This window comes from Eupeodes corollae, chromosome 1, assembly GCF_945859685.1.
Source record: "Eupeodes corollae chromosome 1, idEupCoro1.1, whole genome shotgun sequence".
NCBI lineage: Eukaryota > Metazoa > Arthropoda > Insecta > Diptera > Syrphidae > Eupeodes > Eupeodes corollae.
Genome location: NC_079147.1, coordinates 231,366,482 through 231,382,016, shown reverse-complemented (window position 1 = coordinate 231,382,016; position 15,535 = coordinate 231,366,482). Strand labels below are relative to the sequence as shown.

Here is a 15,535-nt window from a genome sequence, read left to right as displayed (position 1 = left end):
GACACCTGCTGACTTTTTGTTTTTTATTGAGTTGAAGATGAGCTGAAGCTCAACCTTTGTCACTAACAAGGGACTTGGTCCCGTTTGCTCGGCGATTATGGCATTTGCCAAGGAATCGTCATTGAACCGCATGAAACCGCGGTTCTCATGTCGCCATTGTCTCATATCATTTCGAAGGTAAAAGTGATTAAGTAGGGCTCTGTTTTCCAGGTCGTGGTTGGGGCGAATGCTAATATTTACCTTATACATTTGCTGGAAAGCAGCTCCCACCGCCTCCACTTTTTCCTTCGGATGTTCAATTATGTAAAAGTCATCGTCAAAGATGGCTTCCTCTGGATCTATTTGCGCTGTCATTAGTACGTCTCTGTGCTCTTCAGTTCTTTGGAATTTAAGACACGGCAGGTCATTATCGTTTTTTTTCCTGAATATCTTGTTGATTTTGGGGAATATACTAGGGTCACTCGAATTAACTGACCGGATCTTGCGGTCCCAGTACTTGTTAATTGATAGCCTGTAGTTCTCCTTAATCAACAGATTGACATTTTTTATTGACGACTTCAGTGTCCTAACCTCCAAGTCGTGTGGGTCTGTAAGTTTTTGAGTCTTGTCAGTAAGCCACTCTTGTGCCTACGTAGTGCGTCAGTAGTCGCGTTTCTGTAAGCGTCCATTTGGTCCCCTGGGTCCGCCCTTGTACCTATGAAGTAATCCATGACCAATTTGCATACTTGGATATTTAAGTTCTTGAATCGATTATGGAAAAGAAAAAAGAATCTATGGATGTTAAATTACAAGGTTTTTAGGTTATTCACTTAAAGGTTAATATTATTTGTTTATTTATCAACACTGGTTGCTCCTATCATAAAGCGACTGAGAAAATTACAAATCTTTTAAAAACTGTTCAATTCATTAAAATAATTTTAACATATAAAAACTTATTTTATTCTTGCAGCGAGATTACGTCAAGAAATTATAATATCGATGATTTTCTTTAAACCTTTTATAACTTGTTGTTTTCCAACATAGGATAATATGCTATAAACTGAAAACCATAAGAGCTCTCAGTTTGACTTCAAGTTCAAATAAAAAAAAATTAAAAAAAAACACTAAATAAACATCAGGAACCGATGATTCCTAAGACTTGCAATTTTTAAGGGGGATGTAGCTCAGATGGTAGAGCGCTCGCTTAGCATGTGAGAGGTACGGGGATCGATGCCCCGCATCTCCAATTAGTATTTTTTTTTTTTTTTGAATTCACAAAATATATTATTTGAATTGAATATTTTTCGAAAAAACTCAAGGTATAATTTATTCTTAACAACGCCAATAAATTCTATGTCCTAGATATTCATCGCCTAAATAATTTAATAGCTTCTTAAAACTCTACCGCTCTAAAAAAAGCAATCATGACAATATCAAACTAAGAAAATCCTAAAAGCATATTTTTTAAATCTCGACAAAATTGATAACTCTGATAAATTAATGAGTAGTCATAATAATGTAAACAAAAATAATACATTAAATCAAGTGGTGCTATTAAAAAACAGAACTTTCAAAAACACACTTTGTATGGATTCAGGACTTTGTGATAAGAAACTCGAAATACAGTACCTATTATTTTTGGTATACAGTATTCCAAGTTTAAAGTGTTTTGAAATACAAATTTTAAGATTGTACAGAATTCTGAAGAACAGTATTTCGATCCACTCACTACTCCACACTCATCGGCACCGATTCTTACCAAGTTTTTTTTTTTCAATAAGATTTCTACAGGATTGAAGAACAAATTTTTGCGAGAACGTTTTGGTAAAGGTTTTTAATCGTAATTTGGTATACAAATAAGAAAATCAAAAATAAATTTATAAAATTTTAATAAAGTCAGTCGCTTTTTTTTACATTTTATTCTAAATTTTGTATTTGATATTTTTCCATTCAAGATTTTTTATCGAATTATTTTTATTCTCGAATATGGTTTTTGACATTTGGGGTTGGATTAGCCACTCAATCCCTCTACATGATGATTTGAACGTATTTTATTTTATTTTACAGTTAGAAACAACAAAGCAGCTAAACTATTTCTTTGGGATCATTTTAGCCCCGCAAGACACTCTAGGTCAGGTTAGGTAAGGTTAGGTTAAGTTAAAGTGGCTGTCCGTGATGGAGTAGGCCACATTTAGGCCAGTTTAATGGCATTGTAATAATGAATCTTGAGGATTTCTTCTAAACTCAATGAAAGCAGTTTGAGTCCTTTACTAAACATGATGAGCTAATTATGTTTATACGATTGAGATCGTTATAGTATAATCCTCCTAGGTAATTCTTGCGTTTTTGAGCTAGAGCAGGGTATTTACAGAGGAGGTGAAGAACTGTTTCGTCCTCTGCCTCATCCACAAAGCTTCTGCAAAAGTCATTTGAGAATACGCGCAGCCGCGTGCCGTGCTTTTATTGAAAAATGTCCGATTATCGAGCTTATATGCAATCTGCTTAGAGATAGCAAGCACCTTGATCGCTTTAAATCTAGTGTAGGCCAGATGCTTATGGTGTTTGCCTTGTTTATAGTGTCCTGCATAAGCAATAGTTTATATGAAGCGATTGGTAAGCCAGCATTTGCCAAACGTCGTAAAATAGGTTGTACTGTGCCATTTCCAGGCGAGTTCATCTGCCTTACAGTTTTCTGGAATTTCTCTATGGTCCGGCACCCAGCAAAGGCGAATATTACATTGTTGTGCCATCTCTATTAGAGATAATCGACAGTTATGGACTGTTATAGAGTTTTTAGAAACAGACTCCTGAGATATGATAGCGGCCGGACTATCTGAGGGAATACGGATACCAGGTGTTGATATCACGTTTTCTGCCTGGAGGAATATACAATGATTGGGAAGGCGGAATAAATTTCCACCTCCACCAGCCCCTTCTTTTGTGTTTGATACATCTGTATAAACGAGGACTGGCTCGTTCTCCAGAAATGCCCTATCCTCCCAGAAAAACCTGGAAGGAATAGAAACTGAAAGTTTCTATCGAATTGCATATGGGGGATGGTGTAGTCCGTGTGCTTTGGAATTGAAATACTTAAAAATAACGGGGTAGCCAATGTTGGTGTTAATCCACTGCTACGAAGCTTTGAGTCGATTAGCAGAGCTTGCAGCTATTTGATTGTTAAATATTTCAAGAGGAGTTACGTAATGTAGGGTGTCCAGTGCCGCAGATGGGGTCGTGCGAAGCGATCTTACATAGGCAAGCTAAACGTTGGACTTAATTTATTCTGTAGCGGTATATAGCTTTTTCTAAAGCAGTCCACCATACTGTACATTTAAACCGGTCTGATTACCGATGCCTGATTCGAAGTTGTAAGGCCCATTTATTTCCAATAGCTTTTTTGAAAGAAAAGAGAGCTACAGTAGCTTTTTTGACTCTTTCTTGTAAATTGGATTTCCAATTTAATTTTTTTGTCTAAACCCAGGTACTTAGCTTCGTCGGAGAACTTTAATTGGATTATTTTAATATAGGGAGGATTAACAAATGGAATGTTGTATTGCCTCGAAAATAGGATTAATTCGGTTTTGTTTGGGTTAACACCCAGTCCACACTGAACATCCTAAAGTATTAGTTTGTCTAAGGCATGTTGTAACATTTCATTTAAGGTGTTAAGATGCTTTTCTGAAACCCCTATGCAACGTCATTTGCATAGGCAATCACTCTGAAAACCTCCACATTCAGACTAATCAGGATTTCATTTACCACTAGGTTCCAGAGTTGAGGGGCCTCGCGGTGTCCCTACTAACGAATCTTCTAGCAGAAAAGTCAGCATTAAATGAATTAACTCACCAAGCAAACTCTGAAAGTTTAGAGATGTTATAGTGCAGATGTGGACACGTTGTTAAAAATACCTTCGATGTGAACTCTTTATGATGAAGTAGTCGACGGTGCGTACTAATATGTGTAACGCCGTACCGTTTCCACCGAGACTTAGACAGAAGTCTAGTAACAATTCTTGCCCTTTAATTCATTATTAGCAACGAGAATAAAAAGTTAGCGATACCTAATTTCAGTAGTGGTCCTGCCACTACTATTGAGATTACTTCCAGAAATGGAAAACTCTCAAAAGGCCTTTATAGACAAAGGGGGCAAGCGGCGAAAATCTTGAAGGCCTCTGGTGCATCATTGGGGGCTGAAAAGACACCGCAGCAAACAGCTAGCGTTGAATGGGCCAAAAGCATACTTGCTACAACAAGATCTAATAAGGATTCTACGTCGAAAAGAGAAAGGTCTTTTGAGGGGTCGCACAGACACCAAAACGGCCTCGGGTGCATAACACCAGTACCCCCCTCAATCCCATCAGGAAACAATCCAGTTTCAGTGACGTCGCGAAGAGCAAAGTCGTGGTTGTGGTTATTGACAAGAGAGATGATGATGGCACAATATCGGCTGATCGTTGGCAGTTGGTCAAGGTTAAGCTCTCGGGTGGCTTTTTGAGCATTTTGAGAGAGCTTCCAGGACCACTTCCTTCCATAAGCGAGGGGGGTTGGCATCAAGCCCATGTCAAACTTGCGACCTAGAGCCCGCAAATAGATACCGATCGAACCTGCAGGTATCGAGGAAATTCTGGAGATGGTCAAAGTGTGCAACCCGTCCCTTTCGACGCATAACTGGAAAATAGCCAAGCTAGAGGAAGTGAAGGGTCTTTATAGGATCGCCATTGTGGTACTCAATAAAGAATCCTTGGCTCATCTAGCCCTAAACGAGGGCTCCATAAACTTGTCCTCTCCAATCGCGACTGCACCCTCCACAAAAGTCGTAGACAGTCCATCCTTAATGGAGACTGAGGACGACCTTAACATGATCCTTCTGAGCGAGGACGAATTCTTGGGTTTATCCTCAGACTCAGAGGATCAGCCAAAATGCTGCAGTTAGTACAGATTAATCTCCAACACTCCATAAAGGCCTCGGCCTCACTTCTTCTCCGTCTAGCGAGTAACGAGGAAGACATTGTCCTGATCCAAAAGCCATAGATTGTAGGATCCGTTGTTCGAGGACTCAGAAGTCCTGGATACTACATTCTTTGTGGGACAGATAAAGGTGAACCTATCCACCCACTTGCATACTAGTGAAACGTAGCATTAATGTATTTTTACTCCATCGTTTCAGTGACAGAGATACCACCGTAGCTAGGCTGGAAACAACCAAAGGAAGTTTCTGGCTTGGCCCTCTCCCTGGAAAAACCCTGGAGAAAGTCGTCGCTGAAGTGGAAAGGCAAAGAATCCGCTCAATTATTGGGAGCGATGCTAACACTCATCATACTGTATGGGGCAGTACGAATATCAACGACAGAGGTGAATCGCTTTTTGATTATATTCTTGGTACTAACCTCTTAGTTAGTAATGTTGGTAATGAACCAACCTTCATAACTAAGACTCGACAAAAAGTCTTAGACATAACTCTTGTCTCAGATAGTATGCACCATATGATCTTGGACTGGAAAGTATCCAAAGAACACTCGTTCTCTGATCATAGATATATCCAGTTCAATATAAATGTGGATGATAACCCTAGTCCATTGACTTTTCGAAACTATCGGAAAACTGACTGGGCTTCATAAAGGAACTCATTACAGAGTTTACTAGAACCTGGACTATCTAGTCCTTCCTCTAACGCTAACGAACTTGACAACAAAGTCAATGACCTTACCTCAGCTATGAACAGTTGGCTAGAAATTGCTTGTCCACCTATACACATAAGAGGAAAGAGGAAACCACAATGGTGGGCCTCAGAGCTTGACTCGCTCAGGAAGGAATGCAGGAAACTTTTCAACCGGGCCAAAGCTGCAAGACTAGTCTCTCATTGGGACTCCTACACAGAATCCCTAAGAATCTACAAGAAGGCACTAAGGAAATCCAAGCGATCTTCTTGGCGATCCTTTTGTGGCATGATAGAAGGAACTTCTGAAGCCTCTAGGTTACGGAAAATTCATTCAACTAATCCAGCTATGCCAAGCTGCTTGAAAAATACAGACGGCTCCTGGACAAATTCAAGTAATGAATCGCTGAACTTACTTTTGGACACTCACTTTCCTGGTAGTTTTCTTACCGAAACTTGCAACAGTTTTATACGTTCAAGTTCAAATACAACATATCCACAAGGTCTGATCGCAAAGGATAAGCTACAATGGGCTCTCAACAGCTTCAAACCATTTAAAGCTGCAGGACCAGATGGTATAATACCAGTCGAATTACAAAAGGCTTCTGATATAATTGCACCAATCCTTGAGGCAATTTTTACCAGCGGTCTTTACCTGGTCCATGTTCCCTCGGCATGGAGAGAAGTTAAAGTTGTTTTTATACCTAAAGCAGGTAAATGCTCCCAAGTCAATTTTAAAGATCTACGACCTATAAGTCTATCATCATTACTTCTTAAGACCCTGGAAAGATTGATTGATATCCATTTAAGGGCACGTATCGATACAAGACTTCTGTCTTCGTCTCAACATGCCTACTGTAAAGGTGAATCGGTGGAAACAGCGTTATACACTTTAGTACGCACCATCGAATATTCTCCTCTGGAACCTAGTGGTGAATGAAATCCTAACTAGTCTGGATGAGGAGGGTTTCAGAGCGGCCTATGCGGACGACGTTGCTATAGCAGTTTCAGGAAAGCATCTTAATATCCTAAAAGAACTCTTACAAAATGCCTTAGAAAGACCAATCCTTTGGGCTGATCGGTGTGGACTGGATGTTAACAAACACAAAACCGATCTGGTCTTATTTTCGAGGAGATACAAAATTCCATTTGTCAACCCTCCTTATATTAAAGGAATCTAATAAAAATTCTCAGACGATGCTAAATACCTAGGTTTTGTCTTAGACAAAAAACTAAATTTGAAACGCAACGTACAGGAAACAGTCAAAAAAGCTATTGTAGCTCTCTTTTCTTGCAAAAAAGCTATTGATAATAAATGGGGTTTTCAACCCAGAATCACGCATTGGCTATACACATCGGTAATCAGACCGATTTTAACGTACGGTGTGGCAGTATGGTGGACTGCTTTAGAGAAAGGTACAAACAGGGATAAGTTAAATAAAGTCCAACGTTCAGCCTGCCTATGTATAAGCGGATCGCTTCGCACGACCCCGTCTGCAGCACTGGACACCTTGCTCTACCTTACACCTCTTGATATATTTAGCAATATTTATCAAACAAATAGCTGCAAGCTCTGCTATTCGCCTCAATGCTTCTTCGCAGTGGACTAACAACAGCATTGTCCACTCTGTAGTTCTAAGGTACTTAGAATCAATTCCAAAGCACACATACTACACCATCCCCCAACTACAATTCGACAGAAACTTCCAGATTTCTATACCTACCAGATCTTTTTGGGAGGATAGGACATTCTTGGAGGATGTGTCAATCCATTTTTACACAGATGGCTCAAAAACCAAAGAAGGGGTTGTTGGAGGTGTGTACTCTGAACGACTGAAATTAAGTCTCTCATTCCGCCTTCCCAATCATTGTAGCGTGTTCCAGGCGGAACTTTTGGCGATTAAGGAAGTCTTGTCTTGGCTCAAAGAAAACGTGATATACATTCCAGGTAACTGTAAAGCAGATGAACTCGCCAGGAACGGTACAGTACAGCCCATCCTACCACGTTTGGCAAGTACTGGTATACCAATCGCTACTTGTAGACTGTTGCTAATGCAAGACGCTGCGAGGAGGGCAGGCACCAGTTGGAACAGCATCTATGCGTGTCAAGCCACAAAAAACATCTGGCCAAAACTGGATTTAATACATTCAAGGTGCTTGCTCTCTCTAAGCAGATAGTATATAAGCTCGATAATAGGTGTCATAACCGGACACTGTCTAATAGGAAAGGACGTCACGAAACTAGGCGTATTCTCAAATGAATTTTGCAGAAGCTGTATGGACGAGGAAGAGGAAGAAACGGTTCTTCATCTTCTCTGCACATGCCCTGCTCTAGCTCGAAAACGCAAGAATTACCTATGAGAATTCTTCTTTAACGATCTAAACGATCTAAATCATATCGGTATACTCAACCTCTCATGTTTCGTAAGGGACTCAAGCTGGTTCCATTGAGCTTAGGAGGAAGCCTCAAGATTCATGTGGTATCACAATGGGCCATTAAACTGGCCTAAGTGTGTCCGTTTCAATCTTGGACGGCCACTATAACCTAACCTAACCTATGAATATTAATCATCTTTCTAAGGTCTTAAGAAGGAATGATGATAGACTTATAGGTCGTTGATTTTTAGGATTGACTTGCGAGCATTAACTGAAAGAATTTTCCAGAGCGTGGAGGATTTTCGTTGGGGTTTCTTTGTAAGAATGCCAGTAAAAGTCTAGTCTTGTGGCTTTGCCTCGGTAAAAGAGTTTCCTACATTCTCTTCTGAGCGAGTCGAGCTCTGAGGCCCACCATTGTGGTCTTATATGAGTATAAGTGGACAAGCACTTCTAACGATATATACATAATTAAGGTGAGATCATTGACTTAATTGTCAAGTTCACTAATGTTAGAGGAAAGACTAAATAGTACTTTCCAGTTCAAGATCATATAGTTAATAGTATCAGAGACAAGAGTTATGTCTTGTCGAATTTTAGTAATATAATATTGGTTCATTTCCCACATAACCTTCTAAAAGGTTTGTACCAAGGATATAATCAAAAAGAGACTCACCTCGTCAATATCTGTACTTACCCATGCAGTGCGATGAGCGTTAACATCGGTCACAATTATTAAACCGATCTTCTGCCGTATTTTAGTATTCTCAGTTTACGGTGTTTTGAAATATAGAATTTAGGACACATGGTATTCTGAAAAACAATATTTCGTTATATTCTTTTAAGGAGTGCCTTTCGAAGGTTTCCATCGGATAGAAAATAAGAATTTGCGTTAATGGGAGCGACATTTTATTATCGTTAATTGTTAATTCAAATGCAAAAATCAATAATCAATGTATATCACAGTTAGAAGCAAAAAAACGGCTCATCTATTGTTTTGGGATCATTTCAGCCCCATAACGCACTCAAACATAAATTCATAAAAATGAATGCATTAACGAATTTGTAATTTGATTTCAATTGGAGTTAAATATTACGAATGTGATCTAAGCTTAACCAAGAATAAATCATTAAAATCTTGATAAATAAAAAACTCGAAATGAGACAAAATTAAATTGTTAAAGTCATAAATCTCTTAATTTTTTTTTAAGTTAAGATACAAAATTTGCAACATTAATTAATATACTAAATCTGTTTGACTAAAGAGTTTCATGACAATTCAAATTAATAGATCCGTTTTCAAGATATAGGTTTTGCTTTGTTTTATTTCACTACGTGTTCAAATGCCGCGTTTTTAATTAGAAGACAATTTAAAGAATAATTATTTTAATTTTGAAATATCTAGTCATTTTTTAAATAGTATAAAAATATCCCCCAACTTGTAAAATGGCTATCTCTTAACTATAGGTAGTTTACAACTTTGCACCTTATAGTCCATACTATCCTCACAAGACCAAGTCTTGTGATCATTTCGTGTTCTTCATTTAGTAGAATTTTTGGAAATGAAGCCATTGACAATGTTCTAGGTCAGACAATCCCCAAATATTTTCTGTGTTGATAAGGCCATTCCCATCCCTTTACTCATTCAAAAACTATGAAGATGTATGTACCCGAAACTCTCAAGTCTCAACTTATATACAGCAAAAGCCATAGCAACCGTATGCCTCCAATTCAGTGTGATATCTCGCATGTTTTGTTGGTGTTTATATTTATTTTTAACCTCAGCCAGTATTTTATATACAAAAACCAGAAAAATAAAATAAAAGTATAACGCTGAAAAGAATTTGAAACACAAACTTCCTGAACCACGGAGACAGAGAAAATAGAAAATTCGCAGTATTTTCAGAATATATATATTTTTGCTTGTTTAACTTTTCAAAGACCAGTGTCACTGATTCGTCTGTGTTTTGAGATTTTTATTAAAATAAAACAAAAATAAATAGAAAATGAAACGATACAAAAACAACAAACTTTTTGATTTGTTTTTCAATCAACGAAAAACAACAAAACGAACTTTTAATACCCTACCTATGAAGCTGTAGAGACAAAATTAATGTCAATATTATTCGCATTTTCACCTACAGCACAATATCAGAAAACAGAAATGTATATTTAAACAATTTTGTTAGTTTATTCAAGTCGTGCTCGTGCTCGTATAGAAATATGTATGAGGTATCAGGCACATCCTTTAACGTCTGAAAATGTTTGACTTCTCGTCTTCCAACTGCGATGTAATATCTTCCGGTGTACGTTTTTGTGTATTTTTACAAAATTGGACCAAGGTCGCATTGCACGAAACGCTACCAAAAAGTGATGCTAATTTATTAAGTCTCCTTTTTATTGCTAGCTAGAAGGAAAAGGACACATAAAAAGCCTGCGGCATGAATTTCAAATCTTACCACACCACATAAGCGCACGTATTTTGCAAAAGCTTCCAGGATTAAAGGTTTGCATGCATTCGATGTCCAAAATATGTGCTTTTCAGTAGATAACTCATTAAGAGGATTTCTGCAAGACTATGTGATAAATTATGTATCGTTTTTAGTCCCCTCTGCTTCCACTTTTCACCGTCAATTTTATGAATACAAAGCACCCACAGCCACTGCCGCTACTACGTTCCCTTTTTGATTGAATATTCGAGTAAGGTAACGTATACCTGTACTCTTCAGTACATTTATGTACGTTTAAAGTTGGCCCTCAAATTGGTTGGCCAACTTAAATGTTTACCTATTAACTTGGTCATAAATCCTAAGCTAAATCCTTCATTGACCCATTGAACAAGAAGAGATGATGGTTTAGGTATACGAGTATACCTACTAGTTGCAGGATACGGAGAACGAAAAGGGATACCCCCGCATTTCAGTGGCACGGTGAGCCTGAGCACTTTGGGAATAGAGATAGAGTAATGTACATACATCTATAGAGAGCTCACGAGTCCTTCTTCTATAATAATCTTTCTAGTGGAATGGATAGCATAAGGGATTCAGGATTGAGGACATAAATACATATATGTGAAAAGAATGTATTAAAAAATAAGAGTTTATGGCCAGACGAGGTTACGTTACGAGGTTACACTGTGGCATGGCATGGCATGGAATGGAACTGGCATGAGTATGAGCTCGACACAGTTGTGAGTGCGTCTGCATTTTTCACAATCTCAAAGGAAACTCGTACAAAACTGTATATCCTTCCATTTTACAACATCATGTTTCGTGTTCCATGGTTTTTCTTTTTATAAAGTTTTAATATATTTATATTGGAAGTCGTAGATAGGTTTCTATTTCTACATTGCCAAAAGGATGGTTTATTTGTGTTTTGAAATATTGTTGGCATAAGGTTTGTGTATATTACGGCACAGGAGTCTAGAGGGTAACGGCTAAAGGGAGTACCTATAGAGTAGGGTAAAGTAAGCTACTTATTTATATTTGTTGCTGATGTAGAAATGGTTGGTTAAGATGAAAGGAGATTTCAAATATAAGGCGACATGTTTTGTTGACTTCTTTTTTTTAAGGGAATTTATTATGGTTTGGAAAATAGATTTTCCGCATGTTAAGTTTACCTAAAGAAATATGATTTAAATTTAGGGAATTTTTATGTTATACCTCTCAATGCATACTGTTACTCTTTATTCATGTATTTAAATAAGTTTATATTATAATATACATATATTTTTATTTTTTGAGAATGAGTTGAATATTTTATTATATATTAAAAAATACTAAAAAATAAGGATCGACATTTTTTTTTCGTATTTTAAGCTTCAAGAATTTTCTTTTATAAGTATTTGGATTAGTGAATACGTAAGGGAAGTATAATCAATTCTTTTTTTTTGATACACGCTCATTCTTTTTTCAATTCCGTAAGTAAAGCTAAATTTAACAAAGAAAACGATACATTGTTGAGGAATAATTTGTTTCATTATACAGTTTGGACGTTTACCATACTAAGGATTTGCAACATAAGCTGTTTCTGAAGGGGCCTAAAGTTTGTATTTCGAATTCGAACTGCTATTTCGAGAAAACACTTGTGATAACAGGAATTACTCTTACAGGATTTGTCAATTCCTCGGAATAGGTAGTGCCCTTGAAATAAATTCAAGATGGCATATGTAAGATTGAGCCCAAACCCTGTGGCACTATCACTCCACTTGGTATCATTCAATTATGTTTGTATTGAAAATATGATAAGAACACACTCAAGGGGCTATTACTACCCTTATTAAGCAGATGCACATTGCACAGTGTGAGCACTAGAAAAAGGATGGAGGGTTTGAGAGGAGATGTCGCTGCACCTTGGTTTTGAATTCCTGAATATTGCAATGACTAGGAAAGACAGATTGTTGTAAGGCATTCCACATTGTAGTACGGCTAAAGAACAAACCTCTGTATTTCACAGACCGGCCGAAGTTGGACTCGAGGGTATACTGATGAACATTGTTAGAACCGCGAGTATTACGGTTGAACTGTTCAGGGGAAGGAATGCAGCTGGCTATTTCACTAGAGCATAAACCGTTAAAATAACGGTACAAAATGGTCAGACAAGAAATCTTTCAACGATGTACAAGCGAAATAAATGAACTTATGATATATTATCACCCATCAATTTAAATGCTAAACGTTCAATACTATCCAAGGGGCTTGAGTAAGTTGCAAGAGCACCAGCCCAGCCCAGAAATGGGAGTCATACTGAAGCTTTGGACGTATAAGTATTTTAGATAACAGATAAATCAGTAGGGGTGAAACATTTCTTGCATCGTCTAAGAAAACCTAAACACCTTGCTGCAATTTCGTCGACATCGCCTATGTGAAAGTTCCACAAGACACAAATATCGAGAATCATTGATGCAAGTGCCATCCATGGATAATGTCAAGGGAACTTTATCTCGCTTTATCGATACAAGAAAGTATTAGGTTTACGAAGCATTAAATTCCACATTGTTTTTAATCCCTATTGTACAGTGCTGCTTCGGCGTTGCAGATCCACATCCGAAGAAGAGGGATGTGATTCTGAAATCGAATATCAAAAGCTAGGAGTACTACCGTCAGCGAAGCAATGTATTGGATTAGAAGTTGCAGACAGGAGATCATTAATAAAAATGAGAAAGAGTGGTGGAGATAGAACAGAGCCCTGGTTCACATCAGTATTTATTGTGTGGTTTTCAGACTTAAATACATTCAGTAATACTTGTATTGAACGATACAAGAGGTAATTACTACTCTAATAAAGAAGGTATTCATGAACACCGAGAGCACACACTTTCGATAAAAGAGCTTGATGCCAAACCCTATCAAATGTTTTTAAAATATCAAGTGGAATGATCCTACTTTCTCCAAAATGATTTAAAGATTTTCTCCACTGAAATGAACCATGAGATCACCAGTGTACCTAATGCTGCGAAAGCCATACTGTCGGCCATGAAGAAGCTTCCGATCTTCGAAATATATCTTGAGCTGATAATTAATCAGCCTTTCCATGACCTTGGAAAGAAGGGACGTAAGTGCAATCGGTCGGTGATTAGAGGGTGAGGAAGATTAGCTTTTTTTGGGAATCTGGTGGAAAAATGCAGTTTTCCATCCTCTCGGAACGAGACCGGATGAGTAGGACAGATGAAAAAGCTTACGCAGTAATTTTTCCAGCGTTGAAGAACACTTCTTCAGAACAATAGGGGGAATACTATCTGAACCAGCGGATTTCTGTAAGTAAAGATCTCTAAGAACTCTTTTCACAGGACGAGTGCGAAAAAAAGATTGGTCCCATAGAGTCCTTAACTCGCTCAAGTACATGTCGAGTCATAACCCTCACAGGCAGTTTAGAATTGGCGGCTAACTACATAGCAAAGAGATTAGCTGTCTCTAATGAGCTAACAAAAGGAACCGAGCAAGAGGAAGAATTCCTCATGTTTTTTTCAAATGATCAAGCTTTTTAACTGCTTTTGGGACATTACAGTATTTTTTGCCTTAATTTTTGGTCATATATAAATTTGAACCTTCGAATATTGGCGTTGCAAGCTTTCTTGGCTTGTTGGAACGATTTCCGGCTTTCCTCAGTACTTACTTACTTACTTAAGGTGGCGCTACAGTCCGGGCGGACCTGGGCCTCAACCAACAAGCGTCTCCAGCCAGTTCGGTCCCTAGCTAGCTGTCTCCAGTTTCGCACGCCAAGTTGGTTGAGGTCCTTTCCTCAGTAGAGTTGGCTTTAAAGCAGCGGATATATATATATCTTTGGCCCTAATGACCTTTTTACAGCTCGCATCAAACCATGCGTTTTCCTTAGGTCTGATGCCAGGACAGTTTTGACGCAAGAAATTCGCAGATATAACACAATTAGATTCAAATGTAATGCAATCGATATTATAATAATTTAATTTTAGTTTCTTACTATAGTCCAGTGTGAGGCCTTACTCAAAAAACACCCTTTATCTAGCCTTCGGTTGATCTCAGCTGGTTTTTTGTCCTTAACTACCTCAAAGTTACGTCTGTCTGTGGTGACGTTCTCGACCGAGACGTCGGTATCGTAGATACTTTCCTGATGACAGCATGTACTTCGTTTTGCGCTCATTGACAGTTAAACCCATTTTTCCCGTCTCTGCCTCAATGCTCGCATTGACATCACGCTGTGCTCTTCCGATTGTGTCAATGTCATCAGCATTTTGCTAGTAATTGAACAGACTTTTGAAAGTTAGTTTCTCTAGTATTGACGTGCACTATTCTTTTAAAGAAGATGTTTAGGAATCCGCATGACAGCGCATTACCTTCTCTGAAGCCTTTATTTGATATCAAAAGGTTCTGTGAAGTTGTTTCCTACCTTATTGGAGCAGCAAGAATTCTCCATGGTCATCCTGCATAAACGGACGAGTTTGGCAGGGATCCCAAGACTAGACATGTACACTCAAAAATGTTCCTGGTTGGCAAAGTCTCCAGATCTTCCTGGTAAAAAGAAATCTGGTTTTATTTACCAGAAATCTGGTTTCCTAGTAAAATTTTTCACAGACAATTTTTTGGTAAGTAAAGGAGTGAAGTAAGATTATCTGCTAAATAAAACCAGGAATTTTATTGTCTGGAATATATTTTCCTCTTGGATAAAAACCAGTCTTCTGTCAAATTTTAGTACAGTATACCTATCAAGCCCTTTCCGCCAAATGATCGTAGACTACATGGCGCTTCCGAAAATTTAGTTCAGAGAAAAATCTTTATACCTTTTTTTCTTGGACATATTAGAGACTATGTTAATGTGAAAGAAAAAAAATTATAATTTTTGTTTTGTCTTATAAGAGCAAATATATTTAAAAAATATCCCAACATTTTTAATCGTCTACTGAATATTAAGCAAATTTTGCCTGTGCTGAACTTTACTCAAATTAAGTTAACTTTAAAGTTGAATTAAGTTTAAATTATTTCTTAACTAAAGTACTTTTTGGACGCTCTTGGACTAAAAACATTTCAAATTAAAGCAACTACCTCCTGGCCTT

General features: G+C 37.8%; 1 non-coding gene across 1 annotated transcript; it reads left to right on the top strand.

Moving 5' to 3' along the window:
• Positions 1-1,152: 1,152 nt before the first annotated feature.
• Trnaa-agc (transfer RNA alanine (anticodon AGC)) lies at positions 1,153-1,225 on the top strand. The gene has a single exon. It is a non-coding gene; the product is annotated as a tRNA-Ala (tRNA).
• Positions 1,226-15,535: the final 14,310 nt, after the last annotated feature.